General features: G+C 41.5%; 1 long non-coding RNA gene across 1 annotated transcript in view; it reads left to right on the top strand.

The window, feature by feature from the left end:
• Positions 1-21,164, top strand: part of LOC118988673 (uncharacterized) — a 126,711-nt gene that overhangs the window by 100,821 nt on the left and 4,726 nt on the right. Inside the window, exons 4-5 of the long non-coding RNA XR_005066828.1 lie at positions 31-200; positions 17,410-17,512. This is a non-coding gene — a long non-coding RNA (uncharacterized LOC118988673). The remainder of the gene's footprint in view (positions 1-30; positions 201-17,409; positions 17,513-21,164) is intronic.

The following is a 21,164-nucleotide window of genomic DNA, read 5'->3' as shown; positions in this document are numbered from 1 at the left end:
ACAGAAATACAATATGTTAATGTTTTACAGTGATGATGACAACAAAGAATTGAAGAAAAATGAGTGAAACATTGCCTGGAGGAAAATGTGAAGATCTGGAATTAGGATTTATTAGATTTGAAAACTATAATTTCATGCCACTGACTTGCTTGCTACCCTAATACCAGCCAGGCTATTCCATGAAGAAGTAGATATTGAAGGTGAGTGTGAGTATTCAAAAAAGTTGCAGAAACTTAGCAAGTGTTATGCTGTAAAACATTTGAAAATCTGTGGTGACAAATCTTCTGTTGATCATGAAGCAGCCGAGAATAACATGTAAAAATTTTCTAAGATTGTATCTGATAAAAACCTTAATCTTTTTTAATGCCAATGGAAAAGGTCTTGACTAGTGCTGTTTCTAGGGGGGAAAAAAACCTTAGCTATGGCTGACAAGAGAACCCTAGTGGGTTTATCACTGAGTCTGGGGTGACTGTTTTTAGATGTGTCAATTCTACAAGAAAGATTGAGCAGACAATTCTACCGGAAAGAGAGAGCCAACTCCCAAGAACTTTAACTGATGTATGCACCTCACCTGTCATTAATGTGCAAACAGGAAAGTGTAGGTGAACAGATAGGTACCTTCTGACTGAATCCATACACACTTTGCACCCATGACTTGAGTTCATTACAGGCAACCCAGGCTAGAAAAAGTTGTAGAGTTTTACTGTTCCTGAAAAGTACTCCATACATCCCCAACCTAAACTTCTCAGGAAACAAGATGCTTTTGGCATTGAATTTTCACCTCGATTGTACATCTATGAGAGGGCAGCCTTGTTGGTCAAGAAACTTCACACTCCATGGAGGGCAAGCATAAATTCCCCACCACCTCATGTTTTCCTTTAGCTAAATTGTTGCTGCAGTTAACAAAGACCTGGAAATCCAAGACATGCTAAAGCAGTTCGTTGGCCATTTCTACAGTAGTTAATGCTTGGAACAATGTTGAAACATCAACATTGCCAAATAGGCTTTGCACTATAGGGATATTTGAAAATAAATCTGCCAATGAAGACTTCAAAATGATTTAATCAGAAGTAAGAACAGAATCGTGCCAAACTTCCTGGATGACACTGAAAGTTCATTAGTTGAAGATGTAAACAAACTAGAAGCTAGCGTCGAAGTGCTAAATACTGACCCTACTGTGCACTGAAAGAGTGATGGGAAAATGGTAGAAGTATACCACTGGTGGTATACCATTGGTGGTGTTGAATGCAGGGATGCAGGGAAGTATACCATTGGTGGTGTTGAATGCAGGGATGCAGGGAAGTATACCATTGGTGGTGTTGAATGCAGGGATGCAGGGAAGTATACCATTGGTGGTGTGGAATGCAGGGATGCAGGGAAGTATACCATTGGTGGTGTGGAATGCAGGGATGCAGGGAAGTATACCATTGGTGGTGTTGAATGCAGGGATGCGGGGAAGTATACCATTGGTGGTGTTGAATACAGGGAGGAAGCCTGAGCTCAGTACTGACCACAATGATAACGACATTGTGAACCCAGGTAAAAAAATTCCCACAGATTACAACTTAACAAAGACCTCAGGAACAAGGCTGTAACTCAGCAAGAAATGGAGAATCTGCTCTCCTTCCACCCCTATTCCTCCCCATTAACCACAGATTTCATGAAGATATACACATACCTGCTCCTGCTAAGGTGGATTTTTTTTATCTTGCAGGTAATTTACAGAGTTCACTTAAGATGTGAATTATCTCCATTGACTCAACTTTTTTCTATAATTTACAAGAAACACCTGCAAGATCTCATTAGGGGGATGTGATGTATGAAATAAGTGAAAATAGGATATGGTTTATTCCTAAAATAAGTCTATAAAGAGGAATGTAGTACAGAGCAAAGGCACACGTTTTCCAGCCATATTTGCCAGAGTCTGAGTCCTGGTTTGGCTATTTGCTGACTATATGACCTTGGGCAGGTTGTACCACCTCTCTGAACATCATTCCCTTTGTTGTAAACTGAGGGTAATAATAGAAACTACCTCACTGAGTTCTTGTGAGAGTTGACGAGTTTAGACCACTTAAGACAGTGCCAGGCACACAATAAACATGACGAAATAAGAGCTATTATTCTTATCCCCCTTGAGAAGGTGATATTGAGACAAGTGCTAAGCAATTGATTACCTGGCATAGTTCTGTTTTCCTGCTTGGCTGCCAGCAGATAACAGAGTGATAGGATGACAGTTAGGTATTGGTAGTTTTCTGGGGGCTCTGACAGATTTTCCTGGGAACTAACTAACTGGCAACAAAGAAGGAAGAGCACCGGGCTAGGTGGGAATTCAGAGTCTGGGTTCAAGTTCCTGTGCCAAAGTAGCTGCTGTGACTTTGAACACGTCATTTTTCCTCTCCGGGTCCCAGTTTCCTCATCTAGAAAATGGGCACGTGGACACTTTCAAGTCTTAGGAAATTTAGTATCTCATCCCAGGTGTGTAGCTTCCAAAGGCATCACTGTACCCTTGCAAGCAATACCTGCATTGCCCTCATTAGCCTCTGAGACCTCCCGCATCCACCTGCAACGTAACAGATTTAAGGGAGTGGGCCTGGACTCCGCAAGGCTCCATGATGGAAGTGGTCTTGCTCCCACCATTTTCTTTCTACCCAAAGCAGAGACCTTGTGCCCTGCACACCCACTTGCTTCCTGCTGACGCCCCTCAGGGAACTAGCACATGTTTCCAGGAGCATTCGTGGTCTCTTCAGTGTAAGTCATGAAATGACCATGTCGTATAATTCAGTAGCTTATTGCGAACCATGGGGATCAGTGATTTTTGCCCTGAAGAGGTTCACTCAGAATTCAACTAATTGGTTATAATAATTACCAGAAATGTACCTCATTACTACTCACTTGGGAGCAGACTGACTGGAATATCCTAGGCAGCTGCTCATACCCAATGCCACAGACACACACACACAAGTCCAGCAGGCATCCTTATTAGCATGTGGTTCTGTCTGTTATTCTAAAGTCATATGTTTTGAAGCCCCACTTCAGTTTCATAAATGTCTCTTATAAGTCCCGGGGCCACACGGAGTAACCAGAAAGAGGCCCAAGACAGGAACGTGCCCTTGAGGAAACCCCAGGAGAACGTTCTCAATCTATTTTTCTACCATACCCTCTTTGTATAAACAGAAAACCCCTTTTCTTTCCTAATCCAACATTTCGAATTAAATTATAAAGTGGATAAAACCAATGCTAATATATTACACATTTTTTCCATAAAAATCGAATCAAAAAGTTATATGCTGTTTCAAACTTGGCTATCCCTATCTCCTAGGGACTGTGACACACTCCCTAGGGTGACTTCATTGCCCCTACCCATGACAGTTGAGAATCATTGACCTGGTTGTATATCAGATCTTTTAGTATAAAAAATAAGTGTTCCTCCCACCCCCAGGGCTTTCTCAATTTAGATGCAAGAGGAAGCACGAGTCAGTGGGGACGATGCAGGCTTTGGTGGTTGGCACACCTGGGTCCAAGTTCCAGCAGCTTTGCTCTTATTTCCAAACTGAAAAAATGGTCAACACCCACCTGACGGGTTGGTTGGGAGGATTAAATGAGATGTGCGAACTGATAGCTGAGGTCAGTAATCCACATTGGCTTTTCTACATTCAGGGGCTGCATCAGGCATTTCACAAGCTCATCTACTGCTCACAGTGACCCTATAGGACAGATACACTATCCCATTTTACATCAGGGGAAACTAGGGCTTAAGAATTAAGTCTCCGACCCAAAGCTCTCAAGTTATTAAATGATCAGGAAGGAAATTAGATCCAACTCTGTCAGACCCCATGCTCAGTGTTTTGGACCATTATGTTTAGATGCCTCCCAGCATGTATGTTAGAGCTCTTCCCTCTGCTGGCAAAACTAGCTACTTATGCTGAGAGCCACCATGATGCTATTATTTCTACGAGAGCAGTTGTATTAGCCTGCTCAGGCTGCCATAACAAAATACCATAGGCTGGGTGACTTCAACAACAAAAGTTCTGGAGGCACCAGTTTGGTGTCTGGTGAGAGCTGTCTTCTTGGCTTAAAGACAGACTTGTTTCTGCTGTGTCTTCAAGTGGCCTTTTCTCAGTGTGTGCAGGGGAAGACAGAGAGAGCAAGCACTGGTGTCTTTTATTATACAGACACTAAGCCTATCAGGTTATTTAACCTTAATTACTTCCTTTGAAATAAATCTCCAAATACAGCCACACTGGGTGTCAGTGCGTCAACATATGAATTGCAGGAGAGACCCAGCCTTCAGTCTGTAACAGCAAGAATTTTGGATGAGTTCACCATTTTATCCTCTATCTTAGTGTCGTCTGACACTGAGCTGACACTCAGAAAATATTGGCAGAATAAATGAGTGAGTTAATAGATGAATGAACACAAAATAAACTTGAATTAATATAGAACACTCATTCTACACCTTTCACCAGCAGGGATTCATTTTATTCGTTTCTTCCCATGAGCCTTGTGCTTTGATAAATTTTGTCTTCTAAGCTAAGACTAGTAACAAATTGGTTTTTCCCATGTTTAATTAATCAAAGACAGATAAATTGCTAACCAGTACTTCTAATCAGCATGAAATATGTAAGCTCTGTAACTAACCCGAGGTGTTTACAAATAACCTGTTGGCTTAGGTGCCCTTACTGTGAGCCAACAAACAATTCATTACTCCTAAGAGTGCAAATTCTAAAACTAACGTATGAAACTGTAGCCCTCTGGGGAGCCCAGTCTGGGAAACGCTCGCCCAGTATGATCAATATCATACAACAAAGTGGCATCTTATCAAAGATTTTGGTTCCAGTGTGAGCAATTAAACACGTACATTTAATCAAAATTGTCTTTGAAAATGCATTAAATCACCCAGATGCAAAGTTTTGTGTATGCAGCCTTCTGTGTCTGTGAGTGTGCAGTGTGTCCAATAAAACAAAGCATATCATCAAGTTTATTTATGTGAACCACAACTGAATATTATGTAAGTAATTATGTACAATTGAATATTCGGGTGCATGTATGATTGAATTAAATGTAAGAAGTGCATAAGATGTGACTCCATCATAATATTTTCTTATATACAAATTGATGCACATAAATATTTAGATTATAAAGAATAATTAAACAAACACCAATGCGCTTCCAACCAGATTTAAGAAATAGAACATGCCAAAATTTCGAATGCTATGTTGCCCTCCCTACCAGCATTCCTTCATCCACCCTACCCTGGCTCAACACTATCCTGCATTTTGCTTTGTTTTTCAACTTTGCCACATGCTTGCATTACTAAACAATACATTGCTTAGTTTTGCTTGCACTTAAGTTTTATATAAATGGCACCGTATGCTATATACTCATGTGATTTACATTATGTAAATGTGGTTTTGCCCAACATTATGTTTCTGTGTCTGTACATGTGGCTGTAGGAAGTAATTTTTCAGCCTACAGTGTAACTTTTCTTGAATTCAGTCATTTTTGTCTAATTTAGCCATGGAATACAAATGGATTAGCATAGAAAACAAACACTAATTGCTGCAACCAACAATCCCTGATCAGAGTCTTATTAACAAACTAAAAGTTTTATTTTGTACTCATATCAAAGTCTAAGAGCAAGTGGGCAACCCTGCTGTGCTGCTCTCCTCCAAGAAGCAACTCAGGGATCTATGCTCTTCCCATCTTGTGATACAGAGATCTTTAACATTGGACTCCTGGCAGCCATGGAAAAAAAAAGATAGAACAAGAAGTCTCTTAGAGTGCAGGGAGGCTGAGAAATGCCTCCTATGTGCCCAGAAAAAAAGGAAATGAAGTTGCTGAATTGCCATGGTCTTTGTCACATTCAAAATGCTGTAGAAGATTTCACCAGGCTTAGGATTGGAGGGTTGGCAAGAGCACATTTAAGAGTTACCTAATCTAAAAAAGCTATCTAATCTAACTTTCCTTGTTTTATCACTGAGCCAGTATTTTTTAGCACCAAGTATATGCCAGGCAATGGCTGAGTGACCTCTATGGCATCTTTGATAAGGAACTTCCCAACCTCTGCTTGAATACTTCCCAAGTCAGGGAGTTCACTGGCCCCAAGGGAAAAACAGCGGGTACTGATTACTACTGGTAATGCACACAGCCACCAGTTCCAAGTAATGACAAGCACCAGGGTGTGTCTGCACTCGTGCGCAACTGCAGCGGACTCAGGATGACCCACAGGCTAGATTTCCAATGGGGTCACCCATGCTGGAGTCATCTACGATGATGACAGTAATTCAAGGTTTTGAAGATGACACCCCACTATGACTTTTCCTTCTGATTCATGTTCCAACAAATTGTCATAGGATGTTTTCCAAAGTTTGCATGTATCAGATGCCTCCGAATCCCCAAAATAGTTGAGCCAGCTGGGTTTCCCCTTAACCCAACTGTTTCCCAGTTTTTCTCTGTACTCTGCCACACAAACACTCACACGTACGTGTACACACACATACTGAGGCCAATATGCTATTTCAGCTCTTATCAAGATTCCAGAGCACTTCCAATACCTAGCCACCTAGCACAAATACACCACATCTCCCACATGGATATTCCCAAGAAGTGTGCTTGATAATGTCAACAAACTGCAGAAGGTCAGGATTTTTGTAGGAACACAGGCATACGCACTAAGGCAGGGCCCAGGTTTTCAAAAGAAGAACCAGCTCCAGTGAATCTCATTCCCCAAAAAAGTACTGCTGCGACGTTTCCTCCCTCAAAAATGCTTTGAACTCAGTGAACTTTTACCCCTGTGACTTATCTCTTCTGTTGCCCTTGAGTTTGGAATTTGACTATGAAATCAAATAACCATTTTGCTTCTGGATGTATCTGTATACATCTCAGAGATATATTTTAGGGTAACAGCTTCAATTCAGATGTACTAGCTATGTTTAGGTTAGAGGCTGGCAAACTTTTTCTATAAAGGACTAGATAATAAATATTTTAGGTTGTGGGTCACTATGTTCTCTGTTGCTCTTTTAAAAGCAAGCAGTGAGCCAGCTTTGGCCCTAGGACCATAGTTTCTGACCCCCTAGTTTACACCATAAATGCTGTAGCCCTTGAGAAAGCATCAGAGTTAGCCCAGGGTTAGGTCAGCTGTAGACAGAGATTCCCTTGTCAATCACCTGAGTGAAAGAAAATAAAACAGGAAGGTAAACCTGAAACCAAGCAGGAAAGGGCTCTCCTGGCTTCCTTTGAGCTTCACTTACCCGAGTCTCAATTTGGAAGGTTGTAAACTTGATGATGGGTAAGAGCGAGAGGATGTGTTTTGCCACCGGCTCCATGGAGGCACTGGCAGACTTGGCAAAGAGGAGGAAACCTTGAAATTGCCTCCAAACTGAAAGGAGAGTGCACTGTAACCGCTGAACTGCTTTATCTAGCCTCCTCCCATTCATTTCTGCTCCCTCAAACCTGCCCTGCTCCATTTACTTCTACAGCTGCTGTCTCAACCAGAATGGATCAAAAATCAAATTCCTGATGAACCCTCCCACACCAGCTCTTCCTCCCATCGCCTCCACTCCTCTCCCCCTCCCTACTCCAAGCCAGTGCCACCTCTCCCGTATCACATCTCTCAGAGATCTTGTCAGGTCTCCTGACTTGACACACCCTCTATCTGTACATGACGACTTCCAGATGGACACCTCCAGCTGAGGCCTTCCCGAGATCCTTACTTCCCTTGTCTACTGTTCAACGTCTCCACCTGAGCACTAACAGACATCTACAATTTAACATGCATCAATTTGAATTCCTTGTCTTCCTCTTTGACTCAGCCTTCCGGTAGTTTCCCCTATTGCAGTAAGTAGGAACTTGGTCCTTTCAATGGCTCAGACCAAAACTAACCCGTGTGTGTGTGTCTTGCTCTCTCTTTTTCTCTCTCCCTCTTCCTCCCCCTATCCAAGGTAGTACCAGCAAATCCCCTGGCTCTATCTTTAAAGTAAATCTGAATCCCAGCCATTCTCCCCCCTCTGCTTTGCCACACTCGTCCATTGCTTTCTTAGACAGTTATAATGACCCTCTGGTCTTTGTTTCCAACTTTGGCTCCTGCAGTCTGTTCTCACCCCAAACTGCAGAGCGTTATTTTAAAACTGAAGTCAAATAGTGTCACTCCTCCGTTCATAGCCCTCCTCCCTCCAGGTTACTTGTCCGATAAGCTTTGCCTACACAACTAACTACAAAGTGAGAGAGGAAAAGAAATAGAGGGTCCTAGTGTTCATGGTCGTGAGAAAGTTTGAGGATGTTCATTCTGGTCTGGGACTTAACCAGAACAAAAACTTATTTTTGTTTACACTGTTCACCTGCTTGGATACAGCCAAATGCTCTCTATTCTTTTTCTTTCTTTGGCCAATTCTCTTGGACTTATCACATGATTTGTTGGTCATTATTGTGACTCAAACTAATTTTATAAGAAGTAGCTCTTCATTTGCTAAATATTTCAGGACCACACACTTGCAATAAATGTTATGAACTAAATCAAGCCTTCTAGTTCAAAAACGCTTTCACTTCTTTAAACCCATTTTTGGCCTCGCAGTATTGATTAAAAGACAGCTAGGATGATTTTTTTAATGTTTACTATAGCCTTTGCTTGCAGTGTTATCTCAATTGATTATCAAAAGAAACTTATGAGGTAGCTACTATTGTCCATATATTTCAGACAAGCAGATTGAGGCCAGAGAGGTAAACTGACTTTTCTAAAGACACACAAGACTAAAACTAGAATTCAAACTTGGATCTGTTTGAATCCAAGACTTCAAACTTGAAGTTTGAAGTTTGGGATTCAAACTTTGAATCCCAGACTTCAAACTTGTCTGACTGTAAATCCTTCCTCTTTATGATCTCATTATAGTGTTGCTATAAGGGAAGAATTGTAGCACAATGAATCTGAAAGAATGAACTCTAGAGCTGACTTAGCCACAGTTGCGTTCCAACTGCAGCACTGTGTGACTTTATATGAGTTACGCTGCCTCTCCAAGCTGCAGTTTCCTCATCTGAAAAATGGGGCAATTAATACCTGCCATAGGCAATCGTGAGGATGGAGTGAAACAAAGCAGGCAAAATGTTAACACATCTTATTTATCATTATTTCTGATCTTATAGGTGAGAAAAAGAGGAAAAATGAAATAAAGTGAGTTTAAGCTAAACTGCTATTAGTGGAAGACTCAAGAAGAGCTTAAATGTGTGAACATTTTGACATTCCATGTCATTTACAGAAATGGCCATTTCACACAGTGCAACCCGATAGGTCTCCTGTTCCAAGCTCTATGTTCCGTGTACGGGGCTGTAGACCGGACCTTAGATGAACATTTAAGAGCTGTAATGCTGGCAGCTTTTAGTAATTTTGGTTATAAAGATCAGTCTTTTAGGATTCTCTGGTGATCACTGTCAGTGCGAAAAGAGAATGGAGGTACTTCTAAATTTCACCACAAATTATCAGCCTAGAACAACACACATTTGCTATCTCACAATGTCTGCAGGCCAGACATCCAAGCCCAGCTCTTAAATGACCCCCCCAGCTGGGGGATCTGCTCAGGTGCTCTCAAGGATGCAACTAAGGAGTCAGCCGGGGCTGTCATCTTATCTGAGGCTCAACTGGGAAGGATCTATTTCCAAGTGTAGGTAGGCTGTTGGTCCACTTGAGTTTCTTGTAGCTGCAGGACTGAGAACTTCAGTTACTTGCTGATTGTCATCTGAGGACCACCCTCAACTCCTAAAGTTGTTCATAGCTTCTCTCCACCTGGGATTTCCCAACATGGCAGCTTGCTTCTTCAACACCAGCAAGGGAGACAGAGGCTCCAGCAAGGTGGGCCCTACAGTCTCATTATTAGTTACACAATCACATCCATGTCATCATGGATATCTCATCATGTCAGCCATGTGTGGTTGGTTAGAAGCAAGACACAGGTCCAACCCACACTCAAGGGGAGCAGATTACAAAAGGGCATCCCAGAAGATAAAGATCTTGGAGACATCTGAAAAGTCTGGCCAGCACACAGGGGATGGTCCCAGGTCACCATGGGAACAAAAGAGTGATGATACGGGGTTGTAGCAATACTAGGAGATGTTAAAATGTCAGCCTACAGCTTGCCACAGGTTATCCACTTCTGTCATTGACCCAACAAACTGGTTACTGAGGTGACAGATTCAAGCCCAGGGTTGGGAAGTCTTAAAGTTCTACATTTAAGATTTGTGTACTTTAGATATGTTATAACTCAATAAAATAGTTCTGGAGTTTTTACTATTTCTTACAATTTCCATTTAAGTAGGCATAATTTCTTTTTCCCATGAGTAGTAAGCTGGTTGTGTAACCAATTTTTAACACTGTTAGAGGTCTGATTATTTTTCTTATTGTTCTAAATAACAAAAGAAATTATTCTAATTTGGTTCTTAGTCAACCAAACAAAACAAAAATCCTAATTTTGACATATTGTTACCCGCTGAAGAAACTGAAAAAGTCAAGGATGGTTGTTTCATTTTAATGCTCGATCTCTGAAATAAGCTGACAAACAAATGATATATTTTGATTGAATTTATCAAAAAAAAATTTTGCCACAGCTATGTGGGGGTAATTATGGTGCTCTAATTCAGTAAACATGTTCTGATGTAAACAACTGCGAAAATTGCATTTTTGAATGTTCCAACTGTGCCCGTAACCTACTCAGAAGCAGTAATTTATTATTTAGACTAATAATTAAAAGTAATTAACTACTAGAAGCAATTAGAAATTGTCATTTCTTTCTTAACATAATGCAATGAGCTGCTTTTTGAATGCATGTTTGAACGCTTAGCAACCAGTAATTGCTTCTAGAGGAAAGGGAGAAATGTGGCTGTGGAGTTGACAATCCAACATGCCTGGCACATGTCAGTCTGGCCATTAACATGGAGGTTTGACAGTCACTGGGTAGAATCCCCCTGGAAGTGACAGTTCTGTGACACACTTGGAATGAGACTGTCTCTGAATTTCATAGTTATTCAGTCACTGAGTACATAAGTATTGGGTACCTGCTAGGTATTTTGTCACCTGTACCAGGCATTGGTGACATAAAAGTGAATGCTATAGGCACAGGCTCTCCCTCACTTTATTTATGTATTTACTTTTTTGTTTTTATTGAGTTAATTGGGGTGACATTGGTTAATACAGTTATATAGGTTTCAGGGGCACAATTCTATAGCACATCGTCTGTTTATTGTATTGTGTGTTCACCACCATAGGGAAATATTTAGAAAACTGTGGTATGTAGCGTGAGAGGGAAGTAGGGGGTCCTAATGGAATGTAGCCTAGAGAAGGAGTTTTGTTTTGTTTTTAATATCTCACCAGAATTCCCTGATTGGCACATGAAGTTGTTAACTAGATGAAAAGGAGAGAAAAGAGTCCCTCTCACCAACAAAACCACAGATGCAAAGGCCCTGAAGTGCAAGTGAGCTGGGGCTCCTCCGAGGAACTAAAGAAAGACCTTGCAGGCAGGACCAGGCAGGGCAGGGGAAAGAGTAAGAGGTAGCGTGGTCTCTTCCAGCCTGGCTGCACCAGCTGCATTCAGGAGTATAGTCATCACGTTAAGAACAATACAAAAGCACCAAAGGATTCCAAGTTCACCAATGATGCAATTAGATTTGCCTCTTCTAAAAGAGTCTTCATGGCAACTATTCGAGCCAGGATGTGAGAAGGCAAAAGAGGATGTGGGAACCCAACAACAGGTTGAAGGTTATGGGAGCAGTAACCACAGCGGTGGCTGAGGGATGGAGAGATGGAGACTGAGTCATGAACACTTAGGAGTAAACTTGGCAGTTTGTGACAATGGAGTGAACAAGAATGGGGAGAGGAGGAGCTGACGGGTACAGCTGAATAGTCCTGCAGCCATACACTGACCTAAGGAATTACAAGAGGAAATTGGGTTGCAGAGTTGACTGATGGTGCTTTGGGGGACATAGGGAGCTTGAAGTGCCCAAATGCATCAAGGGAAGCTCTTAGGAGCTTGGATGACAGGCTGCAGATAGAGGTATATATTTTGGAGTCTCCTCAGTATATAGGAGATTACTTGAAAAAGAATTTAGAGTAAGGGAAAAATAGAATCAAGGACTGAACCTAAAGAAATGCCATCTACGTGAGGCCAGCAACTAAACACTCTGCATGTCTCCCCTCTCTCCCCAGTTATGTCTCAGGATCCTGAGGAGTGACGCGTACGTGCTGACAATCCTTTCCATTTAGCCCCTTCCACAATATTTCTCTTCCCATAAGTCTTTTCAGGGAGGTAGCTCTGATGCTACTTTGGCTGGTTCTAGCTTCTGAGAGCCAAACGCTGCTTTTCTTCCTAGGGTGGTTCTGTTGTTCCCAGAGTCACAAACCACAAAGGAGCCAAGTGTGCAGTGTTTCCCTGGCAATGCACCCACACTGACGTGGATGCATGGATGAGACTGTCCCCCTCGGAATCTCTGGGACAGGCACTCTTTTCATCTGGAACATACTGCCTGCCCTGTACTTAAGGACCAGGCATAATCAGCATGGCAAGTTTAGGGAACGGATGCCACACTGGTTTCCAGCATCTCTCCTCTCATCTGTCTTAAAATCATCCACTTCCAGGGATTGTGCACGTGGAAACTTGGCTTGGGGCTAAGGACAAAGCCAGTTTCCATAACCCACTTTCGTTTCAGCCACACCTACCTTCCGGAAAAGTCACCGGTAATGGTAGGGAGCCAATACCAATGAAATCAATAGGCATTTCCATAGTGTTTGCAGCTTATGAAATCAACATAGTTGATCTTATTTAATTTCCATGACAATTCTATGACACAAATGGCTTGGAAACCAAGGCCTGGAGATGAGGATTACCAGAATTACCAGAACCACACAGCTAAGGTTGATGGAAGAGTAATAAAAATGATATTTTGTAACTTGAAAATGTTAGACACAATATACCAGGGTCAAAACTGCTGAAGCTAGGAGAATGGTAACTGATAAGTCACCCTGGTCAGTCTCGCCACACCCCGGGAAGTCTGAGCCAGATGTGATAGGACTACTCAGGGCACACGAGACAAGGAAACCTTTGGCCACACATACTGATGACAAGGCTGCAGAAATCAATGGCAGAGTCATAATTCCAGGGGGAACCCTTTGGGAATACTGAGAGACAATAAAACATAAATTCCGAGACAAAAACAAAAGAAAACCCAATTATCCAGTCTCCATTTGTTACTGGAGTATGAACTAGAAAAGTTACTGGAGCTGTTCTCACAGTGTGGTCCTCCACCCCAGGCTCCTCTGCAGAATTACTTAGGGTGCTGATTGAAATGCAGATCTCCTTAAAAGCTTTCCTCCTCTCCCCCCAGCCCTGAGGCCCTGGTAGTCACCATTCTACTCTCCGGTCTTTATGAATTCCACTCTCTTTTTTGAGGTTCCTTATATAATTGATGTCATAAGTATTTATCTTCCTCTGTCTGCCTTAATCTCACTTAGCATAATGTGCTCAGGGTCCATCCATGTTGTCACACGTGGCAGAATTTCATTCTTTCTCGTGGTTGAATAACATTCCATTGTGTATTTTCTTTATCCATTCATCCACTGAGGACATTTAGCTTGTTTTCATATCTTGGCTATTGTGAATAATGCTTCCATATAAACAAGGGAGTACAGATATCTCTTTGAGATCCTGTTTTTATGTTCTTTGGATATGAACCCAGAAGTGGAATTGCTGGATCATATGGAGAGAGCTTATTTAAGGGGACAGACTTGCAAGTATTATAAGGATCAAACTTGCTAAGAGACAGGATGTTCATTATTCCCACCACAAAGAAAGAGGATAATTATGTGATGCAATAGAGGTACTAGCTAATGCTACAGTGGCGGTCACATTGCACTCTATGAATATACCAAATAAACATGTCGTACACTTTAAATTTACACAATCTTTAGTGTTGAAGATATTTCACAGTTTTAAAATGCAGATTCCCTGGCTCTTCCCCAGACCTATTGTCTCAAAATTTCTGGAGGTAGGACCCAGTACTTTGCATTTTAAAAAGATATTCAGTGATCCTTCAGTATCCTAAAGTTAGAAAACTACTGAAATAGGACATTGCAAAACTGTTCCACCTGGTAACAGAAAATGAAAATAGCAGCTGGGTGCAGGACAAACTATGTTTTCTTAGTGTAATGATTTTCACAGAAAGTAAGATTTAGAGCCCTTGGAGAAGTTTTAATCAACAGAGGCAGGTGTGGGGGGAAAGAAAACTAAATTTGGCTGTGTAAATTTTAAGTTCCTGCTTTGCCAGATCCCTTGGGAAAATCACTTAAATTCTGAGCCTCCGTTGCTTCCTCTAAAAATAGAAACAGAGGTGTGGAAACATGGAACAGACTGACAGCTGTCAGGGGGGGGGAAGGGCTGAATGAAAGGAGAGGAAGGGATTATTAGCCAAAGAACATACATGCATAGCCCATGTACACAGACAACACTGCGGCGTTGGCCAGAGGGAGAAGGAGGAAGGGGATGGGTGGAAGTGGGCAAAGTGGGGAGAAATGGTGTCAATGATAAAAATAAAGGAAAAATAAACTAGTGATGTAAGGCAAAAAAAATGACATAAAAATGATGAAACTAATTCCTGCCTTGCAAGGTTTTTTAAGCATTAAATAGGATTGAGCGGGTGGAAATGTGAAGAAGGTGAAACTCTCTGCATGGAAAAGCAATGTGCCTTTGATGTGATGTATACTTTTGTGACTTCCCATTCATGCACCACCACAGTAAAATCTCAGCTCTTTGTAAGCATCCACATCAAGTCCACGACCATGAAGTCTTGACAAGTTGAGTTGTCAGTGTCCTGAGAACCAGTTTCCTGTTTAATTTTATTGAAAGAAAAAAGATGATGGCTGCAGGATCTCAAGCTAATTGTTGCCATGCAGGGAAACTAGGGTAGAGCCACACACACATGCTCTCTTCATTCCTCGATGCCCATTGGCTCCTGAGACGGGCAGCTCTCTACCCTCTCCTCACCTCCCCCAACCCAAAGCAGATTATTCTCTGAAAAGCAGAAGTTATCTTTCTATATTTTTGAATTATATGCTAAACACATAAGTCTCATGAAGTGTTTTTTAATTATCCGGCCCTAGACAATTTATTGTTGTGATAGTTACTGGATTTCTAAAAATACAACATGAGGTTGACTCTACTGTAAGGATAGCCCTTAATTAACGGAGTAGTGTCATCATTTCATTTTAGTTTGCACTTTGGACTGGCTTTCACCTTCATTTCACCTAGCCAGTGTTCCTTCTTGTCCTCAAAATATCTGTATATGCATTGCATCTTTGTAGTCCATCCGCAAGCATTTACCCATAATGAATCCTTCTTCTGAGAGTGGTTGAATTATTTCAACCCAAACTGTCTCTTTACTCTCTTTCACGGTCTTTCCTTGTGATAGGAACGAGTTTAAGTCAGCTAGGAATGAGTTTTACTAGTTTCCTAAGGAGGCAGGTTAGACCACCCACGTGTCATTGTATGGATCTTACGGTGCAAGGAGTCTTGGAAAACTAAAGATGAAAGAGCGGGGATAGAGGGTGCAGACCGAAGGAAAAGATCTGGCTTGTACCAAGCCCCTGCAACATGAAAAGCACTAGGCTAAGAACTTTAGACTATTTCTTCATTAGTTTAAACCCTCACACCCCCCACCCCTGCAGACTTTGATCTTAATCTCTCTGAGCAGGTCTCCACCTTTGCCTGCACTTACAGTAGAAATTTCATTTTCCTAAAAAAAATGCATCCAAGGAATGACAGAGTAAAGGTCTTTTATTTTTCTAAGAACACAAACTGAACTCTCCACCACTTAACCCATAACGAAAATGTACACACTGTGATGTACTGGCCCCCCTAGCAGATACCATGTAAATATTCACCAGAAGATTAGTTGCATACCATTTCTTTGCATACTTAAACTGTGGACTTTGGTGAAATGGCTGCCACTCCACTCATAGTCATCCACAGAGCTGGAAGGGCCTTTATAGATCATCTAATCTATTTTCTTTTTTTAATATAATTTTTATTTAATTCTTGTTCAAGTACAGATTTCTGTCTTATATTCCCAACCCTGCCCGCCCCCCGCCCCATGCTCCCCGCCTCCCTCCCCTTTCCGCCCCCCACCCTTAGTTCTTGTCCATGTGTCCTTTATACTTGTTCATGTGAGTCCATTCCCTTTTCCCCTATAATTCTCTCCCCTCTCCCCTCTGGACCCTGTCAGCCTGTTCCATATTTGAGTGTCATTGGTTGTATTTTGCTTGCATGTTTGGTTTGTTTAGAATCCTGTTAACGGTGAGATCATATGATATTTGTCTTTCACCGCCTGGCTTATTTCGCTCAGCATAATGCTTTCCAGTTCCATCCATGATGTTGCAAAGGGTAGTAGTTCCTTCTTCCTTTCTGCGGCATAGAATTCCATTGTGTAAATGTACCATAGTTTTGTGATCCAGTCATTAACCGATGGGCATCTAGGTTGCTTCCAACTCTTGGCTATCGTGAATTGTGCTGCTATGAACATTGGGGTGCATAGGTTCTCTTGGATTGGTGTTTCAGGATTCTTAGGATATACTCCTAAGAGTGGAATTGCTGGGTCATCTAATCTATTTTCTATTCCCCCACTTTAAACGTGAGAAAATTGAGGGCAACCTGGCAGATAGGCAACCCAACAACCTTTCCACTTTCCTGTGCGTCTGCAGGTACTTAAAGGGGTAGAGAAATTCCCATAATCCACCATCTGTCATTTTTAGGTCTTCTATGTAACCCTCTATTAAAACCTATTTTAATTGTTTATATTGAGTTACCCATCGTTTACATTGATATCGGGGACCACTCAACACACTGCTCTGAGCAGAACTGAGATACATCCAAACATGCGTCATTCCAACAGAGAGCAAAATTGGCGTGTCCTGTTCCTTAGCCGAAATCACGCTCATTAGAGCTTAGCATCAAGGCTTGGCCCTTCACAACCCACTTCCATTGTTCAGGGACATTTTCAACCCCGCCTTGCAGAGAGCAGAGAAGTAAAAAGGAAGCAAAGATTATGGGATCATCGGTATCTTCACAGCAGAGAAGTGGAGACCTGATGACACCTACAGCCAATGACAATACAGAACCACCACCATAATATTCTTGAGCTACAAAGCCTTGTCTTCTGAGTGTTCTCACTGAAGGAGAGAGGAGTCACTCTGTGTTCAAGCCAAGGGTCATTGTGTGTTAGATAAAAGAAATACTTTGAAGCTGTTTCAGAAGTACCTGGGATCTTTCTTGGGAAGATGTAACATGGAAACTCACAGAAAGCCTAACACGTGAGAACACAGACAGCTCTCACAGGACTGGAGCTGGGAAGCTGAAAATCTCAGCTCTTCTTTCTGTCTCTCAGTCTACAGGTGGTCTCCTTTAACTCTGCCTCCCCCTTTCACCAGCTCTCTTCTCTGATTGGGACCCAGACCCACCCCCAAGGCTCAGCTCTACGTGACTACCAGGTAAGAATTTAATATACTGACACCTCTGTGTCTGTGCACTGCTACAATGATTTACCTTGGGTCATGTGACTTTCTCTGGTCCAATCAGCAATGGCTGGGGATGGGTTATGAGACACCTGTGGCAAACGACTCCAGGGATTATTAACCAATTACACGAGAAGAGAAGTTGGCATGGCAACAGACTGCCACCCTCGAGGCAACAATATAAGTGGATTTTCTGAGACCTGTCATCCATGGTTTCTTCCTACCCGCTTACCTCAACTTCTTTTCCTGAAATACCAAAGGAAGAATCAGGGATAGGCCCAAAACAAGATTTGAAATTTCCCCAAATAAACTATAAGTTAATGACTCAGGGACAAAGAAAATACATATCCTTCCCCTCTCACACAAGCCCACACATATACACACACACTACCTATCCCAACTACTTAGCATGTACAAACCCATTGGTAAACACTCACCAAATATTCCCTCAGTGAAAAAATACGAATGAATGAATGAAATGTGTATGTTTGTGTAGATGTGAGTTCCTATAGGCAGTAGTGACACCAAATTCTAAAGAAATAGTTTGGCTACATGTAGTTAACTTTCTGGCCCTTGCATTAGTGCAACTGGGAAAGAAACACAGAATAAAGAACATGGAGTCCAGAGACAGACTCTTAGGTGAGATTAGTGTGACCTTGTACAGTTTACTCAACTTCTCTGTGTCTCCGGTTCATCCTCTAGAGAATGGAAGGTTGGTGTGAGGGTTAAAAGAGTTAATGCATGAAAATTTCTTAGAGGCTTTCTGGCATAGGAAGTGCTGGGTAAGAATTAGTTATTAGACTGGATAAGTAGGTTTTGTCCAGGAATTCAATGTAATTCAACAAATATTTATTGAGATATGTACATCTAGACACATATACACACATATCACAGATATATGTGTGTATACATATCTGTTTGTCTATCTACCTATCTACTATGACCTTATGGGATATGATAAGGATTAGTCGAGAAATCAGGTGAGGAAGATAATTGCATAAATAACTAGCCCAAGAGGTTTGAATTTTTTTAAATGTTACATAAAAGTACCCATAAGGTGATGAGGAAAAGGATAGGAGAAATAAGAAATTTATTTATATATGACTCAGAAATGTCAAGTGTTTAAAAAGTTTGCCTGTTTGTACAAGAACTGAGGTCAAATCTGTATTAACATGAGCCCATTCACAACATGAAGCAGGGGTGAGAAGCAAAATAGAAATGGCAAAGGCAATTTGTAAATCCTGACCTGAGAATCATAGGGCCTTGTCTGCAAAGTTCAGACGGAATTAGATCCAAAGAAAATCATGCATTCTTCTCCAATTAGCATCCTGAGTAGAGCTACTTTTGGCCGAGACAAGCCCCAAAGGCCCAGGTATTAAAATAAATGAACGACATTTTCTGGCCACAGATAATAAGTTAGCAATGCCCTTCCCCATAGCTCCTTCTCTCACAACCTCCCACAGCCCTTCCTCCCCCCATTTGTTCAACAAATTCCAATTGCAGCCATTAGCTATCTAGAGATGTGTTGATAGGGGAGGTGATACCTGTGGAGGAGGCTTCTGTCCCCTCCTCCACATACAACAACACTGTCTCAGGTCCCCTCAAAGGTAGCTGTTCTTTACTTTCATGGACTCCGTAAGGAATTCTCGTCCTTAGGCTGCACCACTCCGTTGGGCTTCTTCACAGGGCTCCGGAGTGGAGTTTGTCTAGATAAAAACAGATTTTTCAATCAATTCTCAAGGTCGTTTCAGGACCACTCTATTCCAATTTGGTATTGATCTGCCATGATCACTTGCTCTGAGTGTCTCTGTCTCAAACTCCAAAGCTCTCCTGGGGTCTGAAGGAAGAAATCAGTTCAAGAACGACATATTTTAAAATGTCCCCATCCCACTTAATAGAGTCCAAACAGAAAATGAGTTGGCTTTCAAAAAAGCTGTGAACATAGCCACAAAGCCTGACTCAAAAACAAATACCATGTAATGAAAACAGCATGTCTCCAAGAAGTCAACAAACTCTGTTGACTCCGTCAGTTACCTGGATGCACGGCCTAGCAAACACCTGTCTCAAATGGCGAAAGTGAAAATCAGGTAGATGATGCTGGGAATGTACCTAGCTCAGCAGGTGCTCCAAAGTTTTCCTCTTTCTCATTGTCTCCCTTTTCATTAATGAAATACCAGCTGAAACTCAGGGCCTAGAGAATGGAGCTGTGGCTGTGGTGTAAACCAGGGAAAATATAGTAAATTTCCATTCATTATTCATTCAAAAAATCTTTACTAAGTTCACCTCAATAGTAGGTCCCTTACTCAGTGGTTTTTAAGGTCCAGTATTAGGTGTTGTGAGATATACAGAATTAAAAAACAGACATGGATTCTACCTCCAAGAAGCTAAAAGTCTAATACATGCTAAACGTTGTGTATTTAAACCAATAAGGTATATGTCAGATCATAATATGTGATCTAGAAGATGTACCAATAATTACTTTGGGATTTCAGAAAATAAGAAATGGTATGTAGCTGCTACAGATAAAGAAGGAATGATGGGCTGGAAGTAGAAACACACAGGTAGCAGGACAAAAGGACTGAGTAGGGTCACTGATGGCCGATTCCATCTAGAAGGAATGCATAAAGACGTAGCTAAACTTCCAATAATAAGTCAAGTGTTGTACGAAACACTTTTCAAACATTTTCTTATTAATCTTCCCCCCAATACTGCAAGGAAGATCCTGACTTTATCTCCTGTTCACACGACAAGAAACCATCTCTGAAAGAGTAAGTGACTTGCCTGAGGTCACACAGTGAGTGGCAGCTGAAACTAGAATTTGAGCGCAATTTGTCTAATTCAAGAGCCTGTTCCGATTGCCATGCTGTACACAGATGGAAGGAAATGCACGGTGTGGACGACAAACAGAGAAGAGCCTGGCTTGGCTGGAGTTGTAGTCTTTCAACGTAAACGAGAAGAGACACTTAACAAGAAAGGGTGGGGGAAAACTCAAGAACACCTCCAATGTTACCTTAAAGTTTTGGCCTTTGTTTAGGATTTCAGAACAGATTCAGGAGACAGACACCAGAAAGATAGTCTGCATGTTTTCCATTCAGGAAGGCTTTGAGCACAAAGACAAAAATGAGGAAGGGGTCTACACATAGCGGGAGTTTTCTCTTCTATCAGCAAATGGGTCAACAGTGTAGGCTACGTTATGCCCCAGTTACAAATAACCGCAAAATACTAGTGGTTTAAAACAATATTTCTGCTCATATTGCATGTCCACTGAGGGTCACCAAAAAACCTCTTCTTCAACCTAGACTTCAATATACAATGAAAATACCTTTCAAAAATGAAAGCAAAAAAATACACTTGTCAAATCAACAAAAGATGATGGCTTGCCTCACCGACACACTTACGTTTCAAGAAATGGTCATGGTAAATTCTTTATGTAGAAGAGAAATGACATTGAATGTGAATTTGGATTTACACAAAGAAAATAGAACTCATGAATAAATATGAAAGGTAATTTCTCAATTTTCAACATGTCTAAGATATAATTAGTGAAGTCACACAAAAGCAATAACAAATCAGTGTGGGGCTCGAAGTGTATGTACAAGTAAAATGTGTGGCGATGTTACAAACGANC

The sequence above is a fragment of the Sturnira hondurensis genome, unplaced genomic scaffold, assembly GCF_014824575.4.
Source record: "Sturnira hondurensis isolate 20B ecotype Veracruz unplaced genomic scaffold, ASM1482457v3 Scaffold0006413, whole genome shotgun sequence".
Taxonomy (NCBI): Eukaryota; Metazoa; Chordata; class Mammalia; order Chiroptera; family Phyllostomidae; genus Sturnira; species Sturnira hondurensis.
This window is presented reverse-complemented; position numbering and strand designations above follow the sequence as displayed.